The sequence below is a fragment of the Ursus arctos genome, unplaced genomic scaffold (assembly GCF_023065955.2).
Source record: "Ursus arctos isolate Adak ecotype North America unplaced genomic scaffold, UrsArc2.0 scaffold_6, whole genome shotgun sequence".
NCBI lineage: Eukaryota > Metazoa > Chordata > Mammalia > Carnivora > Ursidae > Ursus > Ursus arctos.
The window spans coordinates 20,719,477-20,743,740 of record NW_026623078.1 but is presented as its reverse complement, the minus strand read 5'-3'; the positions used below and the strand labels follow the sequence as shown (position 1 = coordinate 20,743,740).

General features: G+C 38.6%; 1 protein-coding gene across 1 annotated transcript in view; it reads right to left on the bottom strand.

Moving 5' to 3' along the window:
* Positions 1–24,264, bottom strand: part of NKAIN3 (sodium/potassium transporting ATPase interacting 3) — a 592,671-nt gene that overhangs the window by 360,462 nt on the left and 207,945 nt on the right. The gene's annotated exons all lie outside the window — the stretch shown is intronic.

The following is a 24,264-nucleotide window of genomic DNA, read 5'->3' as shown; positions in this document are numbered from 1 at the left end:
ACATCTGACCTGAAATAATACACACAGACCCCATGTAGCTTTCCAAAGCCCCTTAGGAATGGGTATTAAGAAAATACACCTGATTTTATGCATGGATTCTCATGCCCACTATTGCCAATGCTCTCTCTAGGACTTTTGCCCCCATTCTGATGCCGTGAGGACAGAACAAGCAAGTATAAGTTGCCCCGGCGTGCATAAGCTATGAAAAAGGACTTGCCCCTCGGATAATCATGGTCATGTCTCCTTCTGGCTTAGGGGCACTGCCCAGTCAGGACTATTCAGTTCCTGTTGGGTCAACAAAAATAAGTAGATAATTCACACATAATGTTATAAGTTCGATGAAAGGGTGGCACACAGGATGCGTTTGTTAATGGCTGGATGAAGGGCTGCTGTCACTAAGTCCACAGCCCAGTGAATACCTGCCCACTCCTGAATGGAGTCCCTGCCGGCCTCATTGCTGATGCAGCCCAAGCAAAGGTGTGCCTGGCTGGCGATGCCTGGAGGTCCCATACTGGCTCCTGTGTGCTGTACTTACAGCTGTATGAGGAAGTGAGGCTGAAGACCAAGGTTTCCCCACTCTGGGTCCCTTAGCTACATCTGAGAGGAGTGGAAATACCTTACAAAATGATAAGGAAGGAAACAGACTCCTATTTATCATTAAGGATAAACTAGAGCATATTTTTTCCATTCTCCCCACCCCACCCCACCCCACCCCCACTTCTCTCTCTCTCTCTGCCATAAAAAGCACTTCATTTTTGGTCAAGCAAATTGTCCTGCATTGCCAAGCCTGTGAGTGGAAATCTGAGATTTGAAATTAGATCCAGCTCAGAGTAAATGCCATGCCGCCTCCCTATTAAAAATCATAACAAAGAGCTAGCTATGATGGAGATCTGTGTAGGGCCAAGATCCCACACAGCAGAACACAGGATTAGTTCAACTAGTGGGGAATGAGGAATGGGGCAGGAAGACTTTCATTGGGAAGTCTGAATAATCGTGGAAAATGAGTAGACGTTCCTTAAGTGGATGAGTCAGGGGGCAGTGGGAGCTAGAGTAGGAAGAAGGCTGGGCATGAGGTATCCTGGGAAGAGGGAGACTCATGGAGACACGGAAACACTGAGAGTGTGACAAAAGCATGTTGTGGGAGATGAGATGTGATAAGAGATCAGCCCAGTGAGGAAAACAGGAGTCCATCAGAGAGTGCCAGGAAGGAACATAGACTTTTTACCCCAGTGCACGGGAAACCAGCAAATGGTCTTCCAGAGGAGGGCAGTACTTGCAGATTCGACTATGTGCTGGATATGTCAATAAGTTTCTGGATCATCCCTTCACTTCATGTGTCTATTAACAGGTTTCTTTGCTAGTAACTGTGTCTGTGAGGTGAAGGATAGATTTTGGGAGGGGTTGAATTGTAACAGAGGGATCAATTAGTACACTACCAGGAGAAGGCATGCTCCTGACTTAGGTAGTAGGTATGGGGATGGAGAAGAGGGGACACTTGAAAGTGTTGGGAAGTCAGACTCTAGGTGCTATGGACTGAATTTTTGTGTCCCTCTCCCAAATTCATTTTTGAAACCCTAAATGCCCAATGTGATGGTATTTAGAGGTAGGGCCTTTGAGAGGTAATTAAGGTTAGATTCAATCATGAGAGTGGGGCCCTCCTGATGGTACTAATGCCTTTATAAAAAGAGGGAGAGACTTGAGGTTTTTCCACATGCACATACCAAGGAAAAACCATAATGAGAAGACAGCAGTGTGCAAATCAGGAAGGCGGCCCTCACCAGACATAGAACCTGGCAGAACCTTGATCTTGGACTTCCCAGCTTCCAGAACTGTGAGAAACACATGCCTGTGGTTTAAGCAGCTCAGTCTACGGTATTTTGGTATAGGAGCCTGGGCTGTCTTAGACACTAAGATAAAAATGTGTGAAAGGGAGTGCAAAACAAGAGGACAGAAAACTGCAAGGGAGGAAGAAAAGTTTTGTGTAGGAATGGAAATTATCATTCTAAAAGTGACAATGGGGAAATAGAATCCTGAAGGCCTCTGGGGTCCATAACACCTTTGAATGAAGAGAAACAACACAAGCATTCTCAGGGGAGAAAAGTCAATTACACTGTGGATCACCCAGGATTTTATGGGCTAGTGGGCTGGTGTGGGTCCCCGACCACCATTCACAGCACAGACTCATTCACTGATACATTCTGAGGTTCGAATAAATGAGATGTTCAATTGAGTGGAATCTAGCTCTGCGTAATACAGGATTTTATTGCATCCAATATTTAATTGTATCTCAAAGCACAGGATGATTTCTTTGGTTAGTGGACCTATTGTCTTATATTCTGACAAATCATAAGGAAACAATACGGTAAGTTTTCAGCTTTAGTTATTTCTGCAGATTTCTAGATGACCTATAAATTTTCATTTGTTTTTATTCCATCAGTTATTAATCAACTGACATTTACTAAATGCTACCATGGAACTGCTCTGTGCTAGTTGATGGGGATTTAAACATGACCAAGAACTTAGTTACGGCTCTCAAGCAGCTCATGGTTCTAGTTGAGGTAAAAGAAATAAATTGTTAATATATAATGGGTTAAGCCCAATAACAGAGTCACACACAGGAATTTTTATGTCTATATGGGATGGATACATCACCCAACCTAGAGTCTTCTTAGAGAAACTGTCACCTGGGAGGTGTCTTAATAGATGAGTAAGAATTGGCTGAACAGTGGGAGGAATAAAAGGGAGAGGGCCTGAATGTCAGAAGCAGTGAGCTACATGCAAGGAATTAAGGCAATTAAGTGTTGCTGGAGCAGCAAGTATGAGAGGAAGAATGGCAGCAAAGGATAATTTGAACAATTATTAACATCATCGTGAATATCTGAATCAAGGGACAATTTAGCATTACCTGGCACAAAATCAATCAAAAATATGAAATGACAAATATATCATGATTATAAATATGAAAAGCATGAGAGATATTGGGTTTTTAAATGTCTCTGGCCAGCCATTCAGACTTTAGAGTCGCTGTCAGTCCAGGCAGGTGGGGCTGTTCAAGTTTTCTTGGAATGAGTGACTTCTCTGTCAGCGTCCTTTCTCCTGCCTCTTTGCAGGTCCCTGGGGAATGATTCTATTCTGATCACTTCTCAGTTTTGTCTCCAGAAATTCTGCACTCTATAGACACTGAGAAAAAACACTCCTGCTCTGATTTCTCCCCCCACCATCTCAGTGCCTACTGCTCACCCCTCCTCAGTGGGCTCTACAAGTCCATGATTTTGGGGTCTAGCTTCAAAGAAAGCTTCTTCAAAAGTTATTCAAGAATTTTTTTTTTTCTGGGTACAGTTCAGAACTGTTCTTTATTTAAATAGAAACACAGGGCTTTTCTCAACAAGCCCTGAGGCATTCCTCCTGTAGGAACATTTTGAAAGTGTCTTGAGCTGACTTTTTCTCTCTTTGGAGGACTTTGGGAAATCCCAATTCTCTGTCCTCTATTGTTTATATCTAAAAAGGAATGATAACATAATTACTTCTTCTCCAACTGTATCCTGAAAACACTATCACATGGCAAACTATCAGGGATTTTATTCCCATTTAAGTTCCTGTGAAGAGAGAGGTTATATAAAAACCAAATGTTTCTTTAAAAAAAAAATCTTTGGTTCAAAATTAAATTAAATTAAATTCTAGAATATTCTGGGAAGCAGCCAGGATCATTCTCATTGTCTCTCTTCATTCCCATTCCTTTACCTTGCTCCCTTGCTTCCTTGTTATTTAGAATACCACTGCCAGTAATGGACACACAATTATGCTGACTGAACTTGCACCGAATGAAGTTTGTTCAAGTAACATTTCTAAGGTTGATTTACTTCTGGAAGTGAATTCTGGGCCTTTAAGTTTATCTCTTAATTCTTCTTCTAGGAGCAATAAACTTCAGGATCAGAGAAATAATACACATATAGTGTCTCCTCCCTCACCTTTGAATAAGATTTTTGTTGAGAGCATCCACTGCTTCCAGAACCATCTAAGTCTCTATGGGCACACCCCTCTACTCAGGAACCAAAACTGATCTCTTATTCTCAAGATTGAGGACAATTTGGGGTGAGTCCAGACCTGACAAGATGCTGCTGGCAGTCCAATGGTGACTGAGGCCATCTTATCCAAGACAATACGAACATTGTGGAAAGAGTGGGGATGTGGGTTCAAAATTCTACCACTTGAAAGCTATGTGAGTCTAGGCAACATGATTTCTCTCTGCATCACTTGCCTCAGCTGAAGAATCTGGAGAATAGTGTCTGTCTCACAGGGTTATTTTGAGGATTAAATGAGACAATCTATGTAGAACCTGGGATGGAACAGATGCCTAATAAATTATAGTTCTAAAGATAGTGATAATAATAATGGAATTAATCCATCAAGATTGAAGTCACTTCCTGCTAAAACACTTACATCCTAGAATTATGAGACTCCTCATATTCAGTGAACAATCAGCTTAAGTAACACATCAAGTTCAATACAACATGTTCTGGTCTCACTCTGGAAAACAGTGTGGAGGTCCCTTAAAAAGTTAAAAATTGAGCTACCCTATGATCCAGCAATTGCACTACTGGGTATTTACCCCAAAGATACAGACGTAGTGAAGAGAAGGGCCATATGCACCCCAATGTTCAGGGCAGCATTGTCCACAATAGCTAAATCGTGGAAGGAGCCGAGATGCCCTTCAACAGATGACTGGATTAAGAAGATGTGGTCAATATATACAACGGAATATTACTCAGCAATCAGAAAGAATGAGTTCTCAACATTTGCTGCAACATGGACGGCAGTGGAGGAGATAATGCTAAGTGAAATAAGTCAAGCAGAGAAAGACAATTATCATATGGTTGCACTCATCTATGGAACATAAGAAGTAGGAAGATCGGTAAGAGAAGAAAGGGATAAAGAAAGGGGGGGTAATCAGAAGGGGGAATGAAGCATGAGGACTATGGACTCTGAGAAACAAACTGAGGGCTTCAGAGGGGAGGGGGTGGGGGAATGGGATAGGCTGGTTATGGGTAGTAAGGAGGGCATGTATTGCATGGTGCACTGGGTGTTATACGCAACTAATGAATCATGGAACTTCACATAAAAAACCAGGGATGTACTGTATGGTGACTAACATAATATAATAAAAAATATTATTATTAAAAAAAACAAAAAACAAAAACATGTTCTGGTCTCTTACGACTCTGGAGGCTTGTCCCTGCTGATCACACTGGAGACACAGTAAGGAAACAGACCCAGCAGATTAACAGACGAAGTGGTGGAGACCCCGGCTAAGGCCAGATTTGCCTGATCCCGGGGTCTCTGTAGTAAATCTCCCTACTGTGAGCTCTATGTGTCAGGGTGCTGAGTTCCATGAGAAACCTCATTGCCTAGCATAGTGCCCAGAATACTGCTACATCCAACATGCTGCCTTGCAAGTCATAGGAATATGAATTGGCCAATGTTATTTTCAATGCTGGCTGCACTTCAGAATTATTTGGGGAGCTTTACAAAAATACTAATAAGCAGGCCCCATCTTCACCCCTCCACCCCTAATATGCTGACTTATTTGGTATGATATATGATTCAGTAAATAAGTATTTTTTAAACCCTTTTCAGGTTGAGAAGCACTGTGGAAAAGGACTACTTTACTTATATTCATAGTAAAGATCATTAATAATAGTGATGATAATATTAATATTTATATGTATTGAATGTTTACTTCATGATACTTACTATGCTAAGTGCATGGTTATACAAATTGGTGGTAGATTCATGATAGGAAGTTGGGTCTGAATGACAATTTTTAACTGGTACCATGTTTGTATCTGGTATTAATCTTATATTTGATGGGCCATCTATAGAGCATAGGTGAATATCAGCATGCTGTATGACTTTATTTTCTTCCAAGGTAATGTACAGTCTATGTTAGCAGTGGCAACCAGAGCCTGTCTTGACTTTTTATAAAGGTATCAAAAGGTGGTATTGAAAGCATGCAGAGACTCTGGACCTGTATAGCATTAGTTCAAATACTGGCCCTACCATTAGTCAGCTGAACACCCGGTTCTGCTAGTTACATTTGCTTAACCTCTCTGTTTCTCAGTTTTCCCATTAGTGAAATGGGAATAATAATAGTAATAATAATAATAATAATAATAATAATAGGACCTTATAGAGTTCATTGTAGAGGATTAAATTGCTATACATATATAATGCTTATAATAGAGTCTGGCATATGGTGAAAGCTATATATGTTTTTTGGTTTTGTTTTTTTCATTGTATACCTAATTGAGGCAATGACCAGTGGTGAGTATTTCAAGAATTTCAGGAAGCCTGTCCAAGGAGACACTTTGGAATGCTTGCTTAACTCTTTGCCATGTTTCTAGGATCATGCTACATTTGTGGCAATTCAGTTCTGCATCTCTGGCACACACAGTGAATTACATGTGTTAGTGACTCTCGGTGGGAGTGATACTACCTTCTAAAGAGAATTTTGGAATGTGTGGAGACATTTTTACTTTTTTTTTTTTTTTTAAAGATTTTATTTATTTATTTGACAGAGATAGAGACAGCCAGCGAGAGAGGGAACACAAGCAGGGGGAGTGGGAGAGGAAGAAGCAGGCTCATAGTGGAGGAGCCTGATGTGGGGCTCGATCCCGGAACGCCGGGATCATGCCCTGAGCCGAAGGCAGACGCTTAACCGCTGTGCCACCCAGGCGCCCCTGACTTTTTTAAGGTTTCTTTATTTATTTTAGAGAGAAAGAGAGAGCGCGCATGGGGGGGGGGGAGCAGAGGGAGAAGGAGAGAGAAACTCAAGCAGACTCTGCTCTGAGCACAGAGCTCTGATGTGGCGCCTGATCTCACCACCCTGAGATCATGACATGAGCCAAAAACAAGAGTGGACGCTCAAATGACTGCACTACCCAGGTGCCCCACGTGTGGAAGCATTTTTATTGTCACAAGGAAAGGTGGAACCCTACTCATACATAGTGGGTGACAGCCAAGGTTGGTCATGTTCCCCTCAAGGGCGAACTACCCCCCTTCAAAATGCAGTAACATCCCCGTGATGAACATTTTGGAGGCAATATACAGTCCAGAGTGATGTGCATAAGCAAGAATTTAATGAGAAAGTCAGAGAGACATGGACAATTGTAAGATTCCTGTAACTTTGAAAAGGAGATGAAAGGTAGAATATTTGGAGAGTGAAAACCCATGAAAATCCAGTTTTGCTAGACAAGAGAGGGGTGCTTCAGGGCGAGAGTATAATAAAGACTGCAACACAACAATGGTTAGTCTGGAAATTCAGGGCCCCAGGCTGTAGGTAGGATACATTCTTTAAAAAGCTATGCTATAATTACTGTGTTGGAATATTTAAGCTTATGAACAAAGAATAGACAGGAAAAAGTAAAAATAAGTGTTACTCTAACAAGCAAGTGTTAGAGTAATAGGACTATGTATGACTTTTCTTTCTTTTAAGAATAAAAACATTGTGGAACATCCATAAAATGAAAAATGGATAGGCATATAATGACTTTCTAACCATGGTGGTGAGGATGAAACTAGTGTTAAAAATAGACACTCTTAGATAGGCGAGGAACCCAAAAATGAAGATAATAGCCTCCCCCTTTTTTTAAAAAAATTGTTTTTTGAAGTTTTACGTCCAAATTTTGTATTTTCGACTTGGCCTTTTAATTAATTGAATGCATTTTTTCTTTATCTTTGCATATATGAGAGCTTTTAGAGTTTATGATTCTTTAGAGAATTAGGTGACCCCTCTTGATTTCATAATTCACATAGTAATGACAGTTAATTTAGGGTTGCTGAGTACATCTGTGAGTACTTTACTTCTCAATTTCAAATTCAACTTTTTTTTTTTAGAGAAGACATTATCTGATTAAGAGAGGGTCTGGCCTGACTATGAATCTTGTGAAATTTAAACATTTTTCTAGTTATAGCCTGCTTTCATTTCTAAATTATTATTTATAGGTTCTAAACTGGCTTTTTATCATGAGAAAATATCACCCTCCCTCAGGGCCAATAAAAAACACTCTGCATAGATTTTATCCTTTTTAACTTGGTATTATACAGTGCTAAAGATAATATAAAGGCACACATGAAACCCCAACATTTCTATAATTTTGATTTGTTTCATTCGCATTGTTTTCTTCTGTGGCTATATTTTCCTGTATGTGTTACTCTGTAAAATATGATCACGTTTTGACATGTCTGTACCTTTAATCGAATTACTTTTGGAATGAAACCTAGAACTCTCTTTTCAAACATATCGGGATTTTTCTATCTTTTATTTGAAGTGGCATTTTCTTCTCCTGGAAGTAACTTACTATTCTAATGTTTACTACATTTTCACCTATTGTCCCTTTTGTGCCTAACTTTTTATGTGGGCATTTTTTGCTTTCCCTAAAGCACACAGTATATGGATTCACTTTATAAACTATCTTTTTTTCAGGTCTCAGAAGCATCTTAGGTATAAGATAGAATGATCACAAAAACCTGATTATTTCCAATCCTTTTCCTTATTATATTACCCACAAAGTACAATAAAGGAGAACATTCCTCCATTTACCTTCTCTGCTTATCAATTTCCAGTCCAATGAAAAGTATGATGTTGAGGGCTTTTTTTTTTTTTTTAAGAGTTTTCCATTTTAGATGCCTCTGTTATAAAAATAATCTTATTTATGTATTTTCAGTTGAGCTCATAGAAGTTAGTTTGTTTCCTAGGTACAAAATAGTTTCTATTTTTTTCTAATATTTCTTTAATCTCCTCTATTTTATAGGTGGGCCTGTTCTCAGAATGTCCTAGTTCTCAGAATGTCATTCCTCTTTTTCTCCATTTCTGGCCTGCACCCACATGAGTTCTTGTCTGGTTGATTATCTTTCAATACGAGTCACAACAATTGTTTTTGTTTTACTGCTGAATCCCTCTTTTCCATTTTCTTTCTCTGTGGGACTTTCTACATCCTAAGATATGCATCTCCTAAAAGCCCCTTTCTTACAATAAAGCAAGTACCCTTGTCTCCAAGAAAAACTATTTGTCTCACCCAAGGAAGCTCAATATATGCAAGTATAAAAGAGAAAGCCTTAAGAAACCATCCTGTTGGGGAAATTGTTTCCTGGGCTCTATGGCCAGGATGAGAGAGCAGCAGTGCCCTTTGAGAGCCATGAAATCAATGAAAATCACAGCCTGTACAGTTCTTTCCCCCAGGTGCCTCTGCAGTGGCCTGCACAGAGATAGCCCACAGTTCTCCATTCATCCCAGCACCAGGGGAACATTTCTCACTGCCCCGGGAAACAGAATGTGCTGTTGTCCCTGTCCTTGGCGAAAGACTCCAAAAGATGCCTCTGTGTGTGTGTGTGTGTGTGTGTGTGTGTGTGTGTGTGTGAGAGAGAGAGAGAGAGAGAGAGAGAGAGAGAGAGAGAGAGGGAATGTAAATCTAAGCCCATCCTTGCCCTCATTCCAGTACTAGCAAGGAGCCTGTACTCTCACGCTGCTCAGTTCCATGTATATTTCCCCACATGATTGATACTCTGTACAGTTTTAACCAGCTGTTTCCTCCCGGCATGAACATTTCCTGCTTTCCCCTCTGCCTGGGAGATCTGTGATAGTTTCCTGATTGCTCTTGCACGTTTTCTATGTTTTCCCCAATCAAAGCTGCCTCTACATTTGCAGTCAAACCTCATTTCTTTCAAAGTCATAGCCTACTCCCTCTCCTCCTGTTTCCCCTTGTCTTGATGTAGCAATTCATTTTAAAATTCCTGTGGCCACTTTAGAGTGTCAGAGAGAAGCAGGATCTTATTTATGAAACAAGAGACAGAGACAAACAGATAAAAGTCAATAAATAAATACCCCCATAAAGGTGTATGTGGAGGAGGGTACAATGGCTTTTGAATTACCATAGAAACAAACAGATACTAACTGTGCAACATGCACAGGCTTCTAACAATCCTTTAATAGCAAACAAAACATGGTTTTTCTACGCTTCCACAGTAATAGTTTTATAAATGTGGACACTCCACTTTTCTAAATTCCATCTGAATAAGACGAACAATTTATTATCCTGCCATTTGGCTCTCTGTTTCAGATATGTATTCCTCGGTGACAACAATCCCATAAAATAAGTGACACGGTTATAAAATTCTAAGCCTCTTACTTGCTTGTGGAAGAGAGCAATGAAATGCTTCAAACTGGTCCCAGTATAATCCTAAGGCGAACTCTTAGCCATAAACTATGATGATGATAATAATTAACACCTAGTGACTATTTACCACGTGCCAGGTATTTTTCCAAGTAATCGACTTCTTCTGTTTCATTTTATTCTCATCACAACCTCATGAAAAACGCGCTTCGGAGAGGGGACTTGAGGTTCATGAGTTTGAGAAACTTGCTCCAGTTCAGAAAGACAGGAAGCCACGTTTGACCACTTCACACTCCACGGCTCTCGTTTGTAACCACCTACATTTTATATTAATTAGCTAAAATGTTTATTCATATCCTTTAGCGAAAATCTTAAATTTTAAATCAATGTGAGTTTCCCCGGGCCCTTAGATGCACGACCCTGGGGGAGCCCATCGCAAACAATGCAATGCAAGGTGCACCTCAGGAGCGGGGCTGTGCCAGAACCCGGGATGTACCATTCATGTCCATGAGACTATCCTCACTACTGAAGAACAAGATCTTTGTGAACTTCCTGGATTTCACAAAGAGGCCAAATGAAATGGATTTGGTGAGAAAAGAGCAGGATTACGGATGTGGTTGTCAAACTTTGGTGTTGTCTTAAAATCATCTGTGGGAGTTGTTACACATGCAGACATTTGAGGCTACCAGCAGGCATTTGGTTTCAGTGAACTCAGAGGATCCCACCACCCCAAATTTAACAAACAGCAGATAGAAAAAAAGGGCTGATGGGGCGCCTGGGTGGCACGGCGGTTGGGCGTCTGCCTTCGGCTCAGGGCGTGATCCCGGCATTGTGGGATTGAGCCCCACATCAGGCTCCTCTGCTATGAGCCTGCTTCTTCCTCTCCCACTCCCCCTGCTTGTGTTCCCTCTCTCGCTGGCTGTCTCTGTCGAATAAATAAATAAAATCTTCAAAAAAAAAAAAAAAAAGAAAAAAAGGGCTGATACAGACAAGCTTACTTTGGGCATGATGAAATATTTTTAAGTTAGGTTATGGTAATGATCGCAAAACTCTGTAAATACACGAAAAATATTGAGTTGTCCTCTTTAAATGGGTGAGCTATAGGGCATGTAAGTTGGATCTCAATAACAGTGGTGAAAAAAGTCATGAGCAAAAATGACCACAGACTCACACAGGGCTCACAAGGAACAGGGTTGGGATGGATCATTTCTCTGAGCTGGAAGTATCATGGTTTTTTCATTCACTCTGAATAATTACAGTACTTTATGACAAAGAGATCTCCAAAGGGACACGTGGTCTCTGTTCTCTTTTTGGTCCTTTCTATTCTTTGTTCCTGTTTCCATTTTGTATTTTTTTTCCCTGAAGAGGAGTGATATAAACAAGAATGTTTTCCTGTTTTCTCTACTGGCTTTTTAGCTTTTCCTCTTTTTATTATTTTTATAACAGTTGCTCTAGGAATTTTAATATGTGTTCTTAATTTACCATGATCAACCCTGAATTAATATTATAGGTTTTCACATACAATGTATATTTATATACACTGTATGTACATACAATGGATTTAGATATTTTAATTGAATTTTTTAAAATTTAAGATAGAAAATAATCTTTTATATTCACTCCTTTTAAAAAAATCCTTATCAAGGTTCTTTATTTGTTATTGTAGATCTGAATTTCCATCTGGCACCATCTCCCTTCAGACTGAAAAACTCTCTTTAGCATTTTTGATAGTATGAATCTGTCAGCAACCATTTCTCTCATCTTTTGTTTACCTGACAATATTTTTATTTAGCCATAATTTTTAGAATATATTTTTCCTGTGTGCAAAATACTAGGTTGAGAGGATTTAGTTTTTCATTTTAGCACTTCAAAGGTTTTGTTCTATTTTTTTCTTTTTGCCTTTATTGTTTCTTATACTGTCATATTTATTGGTCTTTTTTTCTGGCCGTAAGATCATGAGGTCTTTTCCATTTTCCACCCCAGCTTCCAGTTTCTGCTTACTCAGTGCAATTCCCAAAGAGGGAATTACTAGACAAAGAGGATTACCTTTGTGTTTGGGGTGGCATGAGATTCAAATACAGATTTGCCCAACATGTGCTGGTTTCTACTAGTCAGAGCTAAGACAGTCCTTTAGCTGCTGGTCTCCTCCAAGCTCCCTGATCCCAGCCTAGAAATTGGCCTCACCTCCATCCACTTCTCCCTCTAGTGTTTTCTTTAACATTTATTTGTAACCCACAACTCTTCAAGATATTTAGGAAAAACTAGGATTGTTTTTGTTTGTATGTTGCATGGTAATTTCAGATTTTTATCACCTGAAAGGAGATACATCCTTTTGTATCGAAACTGGAAGTGGAACTCCTCTCTGTTTCTAAGGGGCTTAAGACCTGACTGAAGACATACAACAGAACTAGATTGGAAATGTCATTGATAAGTGAATGATAAAGACAATTAATCTCCCAAGAGTTCAGAGTATGAATTAGGGTTGCCAGATACAATATAGCACATCCAGTTAAACTTCAATTTCAGATATGCAAAGAATAAATTTTTAGTTAAAGTATATTCCAAATATTCCATGGGATACAGTTATTTTGAAAAATATTCCTCATTTATCTGAAATTCAAATTAAACTAGACATTCTGTATTTTTCCTAAATTTGTCCCTAAGAGGGAGGGGCCACTAGTAGGGAGGGAAGTCTGTAGAAGCAAGTAAAAATTAAGTCAGGCTCTTAAGGCAGGACTGAGATGTTCAAAAATTACCACATAATGTGTATGCAGATAAGTCATGGGAGAAATGATCAGAGAAATATGTCAAGTTCAAAACCCTTGAGGATTCTGAATGCCAATCTAAGAAGAATGGGCTCTATTTTGCTGGCAAAGATGAATAAGAAAGACTCTCTGTAAGTCTCTCATTTTTGACCTCTTTAAAGGTAACAGTAGCTATAAGAATCAATTTTATGGTATAGGTCGTCCACAGCAAAGCCCTTTTCAGATTTTATAGGGCTTTTTGCTTCAATAAGATCCCATTTTCCTTTTTATGTTTTTCCTTAGGTTTTACAGTCTTCCTTTGTTCGGGTATAAGAAATGATGATGGCTCTACCTCCAGGATGTGAAACAAATAAGACTTTCTATTTCTGCCAAATAAATGAAAATCTAGATCGTGTAGAAATTGACAAATGCCAAACAATAGACTTTTAACCATGTTTATTTGAAGCAACTTGCTGTACTTCAGTGCACAATTACAAATCATCTTTCAAGCTCTTCAGAATCTCAGACCTGCCAAGAGCTAATTAACTGCTCTGACGGTGGGAAGATGTGGCAACATAAGGCACAGTTTCTGAATGACTGTAAGGTATTTAATTTGAATAAAAGGAGAATTAAAGAGCAGCAGTGAGCAGGAGTGGTAGCAGACACAGAATGCCTGTATTAAAGATTCTTATTTGATTTCAAAATCATCCACTGGAAACTCATATTGGGATGCCTGTTTTGAAGTGTCAGACTGCCTTACAGAGCAGAGAACAGTGACAGAAGCAGTGATTGTGAGTCTGGGTTGGTGCAGCTCTCCCGGAAGAGATGGACATGTCCTCCTGGAGTACCTTTCCTCTCTTCTGACCAGGGGTCCGAACATGCTCAGTGCTGAGTATCATGGTCAGAACAGCAAGCTATCCTTAACGTGTAACGGAATCAGGGGACTGCTGCGTCCCAACCGATTTGAGGAATACACACATAATCTAATAAATACCCTCGTCACTAATTTGCAACTGTTCTCAGTCACTGTACAATCTAACACTTCACCCCATCCCTACTCTCTGGTCTGAGAAAACAGCAGCAGAGATGGGATTTTTGTCTTAGATCCCTTCTGCGTGGGCACTTCGGATGGGGTCAGTGGAAGTCTTCTGGCTGCTTCTCTTTGTCTCCTTCCTATTTTACTCTCATTACACTCTCCTTATTGGCAGAGAGGAAAAGATCTTCTTTTAAGAGGCCAAGAACTTTTGCATGTTATTTCATTTGACGCTGACAAGAATAACATCCAGGGAAGGGTTAACTGCTACTTCCGAGGTAAAGAAACTGAGTCTCAGAAAGCTTTCATGTCTCGTCCATCATGCAAAGTCACTGACTCCAGCCACACTGGCTTCCCACCTTAGCACACAGTCTCAACCACACAGACTTGCCTGTCTTGTATTCTTCAACTCCAGTTTTCTTTATAACTAATCCCTGATTCAGTTCTGATTTCATGTGGACTTAAAGGCCCCTGTAACTTCCTTCCCACTCAGAGGTTGAGTCCTGTTTGTAACTGAGTCTACCTCATCCCAGGAATGAGGCTGAGTCATCCTTATCAGGTCATGTGTGAGTCAGCTCCCTGAATTCCCAAGATTTCTAGGCGCTTGCCCTGGTTCCAGCCCTCATCCTGAGTGAGTTAAAGGACAAGGTGCTACTTAGGTTGATAGCCATGTGAATCCTTCTGTTATGTAGGGATTTGATCATCTTTCATAACTAGTTATCCAACTCATATGTACCTCTTCCCACAGGAGGCAGTTGACTGTATGCATATAGGATTTTTTACTAATAGCTCTAATGCTTTTATGGTACACACACGATTTTCCTCTTCTAAATAATAACAACGTTTCATAGAACTTAATTTTAACAGAACTTACAAAACATTGCAAGCATATTTAAAAGTGTAAGAAAAATACAGTATCTTCATAATTATCTAACCAAGATTGAACAGATGTTAACATATTGCAATTTCTTCCAGATCATTTTTTAAAGAAATATAATGTTACAGATATTGTTAAAATGTTACTTCTATCCCTTTCCCCTTCCTCCCTAGAAGCCTTCTCCCCTGAAGTTGGTGTGGATCATTTCCACGCATGTTTTTGAACTTCTGTAATATGAATAAATTCACCCGTAAGCAATATGCTTGTGAGTTTCAAAGATTTAAATAATTGGAATCCAGCTGCACATATCTTTTTTACAATTTGTTTTTCCCACTTTTTATGGGTGTCTATCCTAGAGAAACTAGACGAGCTCGCTCAAGGAGCTATGTCTAAGAATTTTCACTGAATCATTGGATGCTAGTAAAACAAAAAATGAAAACAATCTAATTGTTCCTCTCTTGTGCGATGTTTACAGAAATGTGATTTGTGTAATGGAATCCGAAAAATGTTATCCAGCAGTTAAAATGGATCAACAAGATCTACACATATTTATAGAACTTAAATTCCTTTAAAAAAAAAAAAACGCATTTAGGCCAAGGAAAGCAATGAATATAAAGTGTGTTTTTACAATAGCAGGTTTCCATTTGCTTCTTTTTAAGATTGATCCCTCGATAATATAAAATATTGAACGATTGAGTATGTAAAGATTCTTAGTGTTATCACTGGTGCCAAAAAAACCCCAAAAAACAAAACAAGACAAAAAACCCAAAAACAAATGTTTCAGTGTTTTCTTCATCTAAACCTCTGGTCTGTCTTCAGCTCGTGTGCTGAACCCTGCAATGCAGGTAGTGGAAAGATGCAGAATTTTGACACTAAATTAAGTCATCATGTTAGCAAACTCCCATTCAGTCCCTGTCATAGACTCCACTGAAAACTCAGGATAAAGGCAGATACGTTTATGTTTCATTCTTAAAAAAATTGTTCCCATCTGCTCTATTTGTGTATGGCAATCAGATCAGTGATTCTTTTCAGAGACTTGGTCTTTCCTGCTATCTGATTTTATCAAGTTAGTTCTGAAGACTTTAGATAACTCATTTGTATGCAGGCCAGAATTTCCAAATTGGCAGCTCTAACTACCACAGCATTCGAACCGCCATATATAGATGACAGTAAATTACTTTCAGTATTACCTCCAGACTATTAAAGCTATAGTGGTATGAGAATAATGCATGTGTGCATATTGCTACCGTCAGTAGGTACCCAATCAATAAAACAATATTGCTCAGTATTTCAGCAGAGCAGAGGTCTGATAAGGTAATGGTAGCTTGAAATATGTTAATATATTTAGTAAAACCTCCGTTAGAGGAGATGAGGCTGCTGTGAACTGAGAGAGCTGCAAAGCATGCTGGGACCTGGGCTGCTGAGAGCTTGGATTCTGCTAAGGGAACTTTGTTGGGTTGAGCCTGGAAGGGAGGTCATGTGTGAGTCAGACAGCAAGTACAGAGCCATCCACCTGAGTTGGTGAGGCCAAGCGGCAATTCTCTGACCTGCCAGGATAGGTCAGGGCCTCCTGTTGTAGGCTTTTTTTGTGTATTGCAATCTTCCTTGGTGAGCTTACCACAACACTAAGAAAGCAATTTTTTTGTAAAATTATGTGATTAAGGTTTCTTTCCTCTGCCAGATGCTTAGATGGATGGAAGGGACTGTGCCTGATTTATTATATATCCCCAGCACCAAGCAAAACTCTGTGAACACATTTATTTCATAATAGAGTCATAAAAATAGTCAACAGGATGTGAGGAGAAGCATCCCAATGGAGAGGTCTTACTGGGCACCAGTCCTGAGAAGGCAGGTCTTCTCTATGTACCCACCCCACCCGTGACCACTCCAGTGGGAACAGATCAGTAATTCCAGAGGAGCAAAAAGTAGGAACTCAGAGAACAGGTCTGGATCTAGGCCATTTGATTCCTATTCAACTCCATGATTCACCTGCTTTGTGACTTTAAGCAAGTTACTTAACTTCCCTAAGCCTCTGACTTCTCATTTATAAAATAAATACATTGTTTTCAAGGATGAGATAATCCAGGGCATTGCTTATATAGTACTTGCCGAAAACATGACTGATATTATGACCATTATTATTCAAGATTAGAATCCATCCCTAAGAAATGAGTGTTGATAAAAAATAAGAAGGCATGATAAAAAATAAGAGGGTTCCAGCAATTGGTGCTGGTTTAGCATGGGATTCCAGTCTCAGGGATTGCAGTCTCAGGTGGAATCACTAGCATATTTTAGAAAACAATCTAGATTTATGATCCAGGTCAACACAGAGGTTGGAGAAGGACGAAGTTCTAGGCCTTCAGGGCTTGAGGAAAACTAACAGAACACTGGGTTGGACGAGAATAAGCTTGATTATTGAAAGGAAGGCAGAAATCCAACAGATCTCCACTAGATGTTGGGATTACAGCTGCCTTACTTAGAATTAGTTGATCCAATCTTGAGAAGCTGGCAAAGACAGAGGAAACAAGTCAGGAGTTGACAATTCATTCTGGTGGTGGAAATTACTATAGAAAGGCTTATCCAGAGGCATAGATAAGACATCAAGCAGAACTAAGGACTTTTAAGGACATAAGAAAAGGGGAGTAGTGTCCATATATTTATTATAAATTTATTGAAATAGAAGCAGAACAAAATAGAAATCAATGTGGATAAATAGTGGATTTAGATTATTTTTGACTTTTGGCAACTGGTTTTCCATGTAATGAAACACTGTGCAAGCACAGTGAAGAAATTTAAAAAGAAACACTGAGAACTCTCTTCCTGTCCAGGAATTGCCAATATATGGCACAGCTGAACCATTTCTGAATTCTGTGTCCCTGGCCAACCTCAAGGAGTAATCTGCATTCTTCCCCAGTGAGCCCACATATGGCCTCAAGACACTTCTTAATAGAGCACAGAAACCTCTTCTAACCCATTTCGTTTGGCACAAAGAGAGGACCTACTTGCCTTCCCTGATCTAGATTAATCCTTCATTACTTAAATGAGAAAACAGGCCTAATGAAGCCAAACCACCTTTCTCTTAAAATCTCCGAGCCGGCCCCTGTACCTCTCCTGGGTTAACATATTCCCCTACTCTTTTCATGATCCTTATCTCTATTCAATTAACAGTTACACAAAATACCTTTAGACAAAATATCAAATACTAAATATACTCATTTTTCAAGTGATCTTTCTTGAATTCACATGACTAGTTGTTCATAGACGTAAGACTCTGGGCAAATACTAAGTCCTTGTGGCGAATCCACTGGCCATGTTAAACAAAATGGGAGAAATGTTGAGTAAGCTCAAAAATACAAACTTGTTTCAATGGAAGAGACATAGCATTTGAGCATCATGGTGACTTTCCTCGATGTAAAGAAAGTCACAGACAAAGAAGACATGAACTCAACCTACTTTAGCAGGTTTTTTTTTTTTTTTTTTAAAGATTTTGCTTATTTATGGGGCACCTGGGTGGCTCAGTTGCTAAGCGTCTGCCTTCGGCTCAGGACCTGATCCCAGGGTTCTGGGATCGAGCCCCACATCAAGCTCCCTGTTCTGCTGGGAGCCTGACTCTTCCTCTCCCACTCCCCCTGCTTGTGTTCCCTCTCTCACTGGCTCTCTCTCTCTCTGTCAAATAAATAAATAAAATCTTTAAAAAAAAGATTTTACTTATTTATTTGAGAAAGAGAGAGAGAGACAGACAGAGATAGTGAGAGAGAGCACAGGCAGGAAGGAGAGGGAGAAACAGACTCCCGCTGAGCAGGGGCCCAATGTGGGGCTCCATCCCAAGACCCTGGGATCATGACCTCAGCTGAAGGCAGATGCTTAACTGACTGAACCACCCAGGCACCCCTACTTTAGCAGTTTTTAAGAGAGATCTGGACCATCCAGATCAGCTTCCCTCAGTCCTGTAAATTCTCAACAGTAAAAATTGTACTTAATGAAATGGCTTATGCTTTATTGCTTTATATGCTTCCATATTAACTTCAGGTAAATTTATGACAGAGACAATGTACTTTTGTGTCACGTACTTAGAAACACTTATTATATACACTGATCAAAAAGCAACACTGATTTACAAGGTGTTTCAAGATTATTAAACCGGTTACAGGAGTTTAGAGTGCATGTATCTTTGTTCTCATAAAGTTGCTGATCATGCCTGTGATTTCGTTGCTACAAAATTCTTGGTTAGACATTTCCAATATTTTATTTTCTAGGGATATATATGATCTCATTGTTTTGATACAGTTTCTAAGAAATACTGAAAGTAATGTGAATAAAGCACTGCCTAGAATTTCTGTCTTATGGGGGCTAGGGAAGTAAGGAAGGAAGAGACAGCTTTTCAGACAGAAGTAACAAGAGCAAGTGCAAAGGCCCCGAGGCAGGAATGTGTTAGGCACCTTTTAGGAATCAAAATGCATCTCCTGTGGCTACTGCACAGTAGAGCTGGAGAGCAAGGAGATAACAGAAGGGAGAAGTCAGGGCTAGGTCACATAGGGTTTTAAAGACTATGGTTAAAAGTTGGATTTGAATTTAAGCCCCATGGAGAGTCATTGAGGGAGTAAAGCAAACAAATGCAGGATTTTATTAAAATCCTTTTAAAATGATGGTATCTTTTTTCTTTGAGTTAGTGTTATTTAAACAAGCAACTTAACTAGATTCTGGATAGGGACCGTTTCTGTTTCTCTGACACCTCCACATTGTCCAGTTCACAACAAGCTCAGAATAAATGTTTAGTAAATAAATTAGATCAGATGGCTTATTGAATGGAGACATGAATACAGGAATAATGGTCAATATGGATAGAGTTCAAAACACATACTGAAACAATTCTGGCCGCATTTAAGTAGGAACAGGAAAAAGACTATTTTTTATTTTTATTTTTTTAGGAAAAAGACTTTAAAATAGTATGCGTTTATGATTTATTGTTGGAGATGTAATTAGTTTCTGATTTTTTTTCCTTCTTCAAAAGTTTGTTTATTCTGTAGTTGTTGTTGTGTTAGCGTTCTTGTTTTATTTAAGTATTTTCTTGCTGATTAGCATGCATTTATGTTGCCAGGATAATTAGGTTGAATTACATCAATTTGGAGAGGTTAAATTCTAGTAATTATACATTTGCAACTTACAATTAGAGTATAAATCTGATGATGGTATATTACTTGCAATGCATATGATAATGGCAATTTAAGAAAGATGTTGTAAACTTAGAATTCTGGATACTATTGACTTAAGCAATCCATTTAGTCTATAAAAATGTTTAAGTTCAATATTCTAAAAAAAGAAAGCTGTAAATTGACGCTTTCCCATTTTATAGTTGAACATACTATATTGTATCAGTCTTTAAAATGTTTTCCAAATAGGCAGAAAGCCATTTAGGAAACTGCATTAGAAAACAGAAATTCTTCCTACATGCTAAACCCAGTATGTTGAAATATCCATTCCATGTTCATGTATGAATTATAGTGCCAGATGTTTTCACAAACAAATTTTAAGTTGCACTATTAAATAGCTTGGTGATAGATCATTTACGGTATATCTCTGTTTCAAGGCTTAAATAACTAAATTATATACTGATACCAAGAAAGATTCCTCCTCTGACGCTTTTCAGTGTCAGCAAGGAATAACTGGGAAGTTTAGTTGATAATAACAATTTTGCTTTCCAAAAATGGTTATACCCAAAGGTCCTCCTACCCATCATAGGGGGACGTTCCTTATATTAGAAGATTTAGAATAATATCGTTAGGATATATCTGTGAACATCTTCAAATGGAATATTCTAACTAGCATTTAAGAGCTACTCTTCAGCATTACATTTCTAACAAGCATTAAAATGTTGCTGAACAAAACAGGACAAAATAAAGGCCCACATATTAATTGAATTTTTGTTATTTTATGAATCAAATAATATTAATTGTTGTCTTTTTAACTCGCTTCTATGACTCCAAACACATACACATCCATGTATATTTATACCTAAAGAGATGATACATTAATAGTTATTAGATAAACTATGCTACTATCAAGAGTAATTCTACTGACTTCATGATCTAAGAGAAACTGAGGGATGCACCAGGTTTCTGAGTTTTAATGTGATAATATTTTCTAAACTCTGCACCTATGATTTATTTATTTTTGAATAAACTTAATTTTGGAATAACTGAAGATGTACAGGAGGGTTGCAAAGATAGTATAGAAAGTTCCTGTAAATCCCTCACTCAGTTTCCCATTGGTAACATCTTACTTTTTGTCCTGGAATATGGAGATATATACCTACAAATACACACAAGGCACAGGAAAGATTATATATAAAATGAAAGCAGTTAGTGAAAAAGATTCAGCTTTCAGGGCAAGGAAAATGAGCAAATTGCCAAGAGTTAATAGGGTTTTCCATGTTGGGACACAGTTTTTTATTACCACAAAATGCAGTCCAAGGGCTTGAGTTTTAATACCAAATCTGCATTCAACAGACCCTTGGTGCATTTTAGGATACATCTGCTAATTTCTATGACAGAAGATATACAATATTATAATGTAGAACATACCAGAGACTTTTGTGTTTCTGCTAAGTAGCTATGTGTTGCAAGATGAATTACATAGATTTTTAACATTCACCAAGTTGCGTAACATCATTGCTAGTTGCTAATAAGCCTTGTATTGTGTCTAAAATAGATTCAAAATTTGCTGGATTCTATTAAACTCAGTTTTAATGGACCAAACTTACTTTCATTGCACATTTTGTTGTTTCTTCCTACATAGAAACATTTATTAGCTCTGAGTAGAAATAACAAACTGAATAGAAATGCCAGCCCTCCATTTAAGGAGCTCGAAATGTAAAAGGAGACGGAAAGGAAGAGCAAACAAGATTTCGTAAAAGACCAAATACGAGAAGTGGTATACGAGTTGAGCCTACAAAATGCAGTGGGAACTCTGAGAACACACGTAGCTGGAAAAAGCAGCCTTTAGACTGTGGGGATGACTAGAATGTTTTGAGTACCCTGTAATATGAGAAAAGGTCATTCTGTGAACAGAAAATGTTATGAACCAAGGTTTGCAAAGCTGGCATATGGAGTACATATGCTCTGGGAAGAAGCTAGTTGTCAAGTGGATGGTCAATGCTTTAGAAGACCTTCCATCTGACAAACGCATATTGTTCTACAAAGGCAAAGACTTGGAAAACCATCTGTCTCCGCTGCTTTTCTAAATCAAGATGACCAGCAGGACATGCTCTCTTCCTGTCCTTCATGATGACAGCTGATTCAGGATCTGGAGCTAAATTACCAACAGCCATCATTCACATCATCAGAGGGTTGGGTCAATAACTTCCAAACCCAACCACACATCACTCTCTGGTCTCCTTTCCACGGGCAGGTATGTTTTGACATGTTTGTATTTTTAAAATGCTTCATTCCTTTTGTATAAACATTACTCCATTTATCATGTACATTTACACACACACCCTCTCTATAACTTTTCTTACTCCCTAGGTTTGGCAAGTAAATCTTTGTAGAGATAGCATTAGGAGTAAATAATCCAGTCAAATGGCTGAATTTAAGACACAGGCTCTTTCAGAAGCAGCAGCGTCAACTAAGCAGCTGAATAACATGGAGAGATTAATCTTGACAGAGTCAGACTTGCAGATACTCAGACAGGAAGATGATGATATGCTTTGAGTTGTCTATTGTATGTTGTTATTTTTGTTTCATGTAAAACTAGAGCATTTGAAGACCAGATAAAACTGGACTAATACACTAACCATTCCCCTCTGGGACCTACCTGGTAGACACAATCCAAACAAAAGAGACAGAAAATCTGTAGGTGATCAATAGCGAGCCTATTACAGTGTAGTGGCTTAGCTAATTTGGCTACATGCCTATCTTATCCACTTGAAAAAGACTTGAACAAATCCTCCCTGACAAAAAAAAATTAAACGAGTATAAGCAGATTAATGACCACGGTAAGAAAAAGTAATTTATGATATATGACAGACTCAAATGGTTTCTGGTTATATCCACATATGCCTAATTTAATATAGTAAGAACTATTGGTGTAAATTTGAATCAATGGTAAAGTGTGCTTAAATCACGACTTACTCAATATTTTTTATCAATCATTATCAACCTAGAAAAAAGAACTCACAGCTAGAAAAATGGGAAAATAGATTTTCAAATGAAATTAGGAAGTGTCTTGAAAAGAAGAAAAATAAAAGTTACAAACCATAAGTGGAAATCATTGTGTGCTCAATCACATTAATGCCATACGATCATATATCTCCATAAAGCTGAAATCAAACAAAACAGAATCACACGAACCACGCTATCCCCTCCAAAAGTCCACACGATCATAGATGGAGAGGATTTAGAAGTCAGCATGTCTACCCCCCACCAGATTGAAAGAATCTGCTCTATCACCCATCACTGCAAGTGGATTATCTCATCTCAGAAAATACTAGTGGCAGAGAACTTGATACTTTGCAAGATAGCTCTCTCTGTTCATGTGTAAACATTCTACATTAATTTTAAGTCCCCCTGAACCAAAACATTTATTAGTAGTACCAGAACTCCATGTTAAACCTGAGTAACATAAAATAAAAGAAATAGAAATAAAATATTTGTTCCATTTAAGGACCTTCCAAATATTTGGAGATGACTTTATCCCTCTCCAGCATAGTCCTGTCTCCATAAACAATCCCAATCTTCAACAAAGCAGGAAAGAATATCCAACGGAAAAAAGACAGTTTCTTCAACAAATGGTGTTGGAGAAATTGGACAGCCACATGTAGAAAAATGAAACTGGACCATTTTCTTACACCATACACCAAAATAAACTCAAAACTGATGAAAGACCCAAATGTGAGATAGGAATCCATCAAAATCTTAGAGGAGAACACAGGCAGCAACCTCTCTGACCTTGGCCACAGCAACTTCTTGCTAGACATGTCTCCAAAGGCAAGGGAAACAAAAGCAAAAATGAACTATTGGGATTTCATCAAGATAAAAAGCTTTTGCACAGCAAAGGAAACAGTCAACAAAACCAAACAAATGTCTTATCAGTTAAAGGGCTAGTATCCTAGAGCTATAAAGAGCTTATTAAACTCAACACCCAAAAAACTAAAAATCCATCAAAAAGTGGGCAGAAGATATGAAAAGACATTTCTTCAAAGAAGACATACAAATGGCCAACAGACATATGAAAAAATGTTCAACATCGCTTGACATCAGGGAAATACAAATCAAAACCACAATGAGATACCACCTCACACCAGTCAGAATGGCTAAAATTAACAACAAATGTTGGTGAGGATGCAGAGAAATGGAAACCCTCTTACACTGCTGGTGGGAATGCAAGCTGGTACAGCTGCTCTGGAAAACAGTATGGAGGTTCCCCAAAAAGGTAAAAATAGAA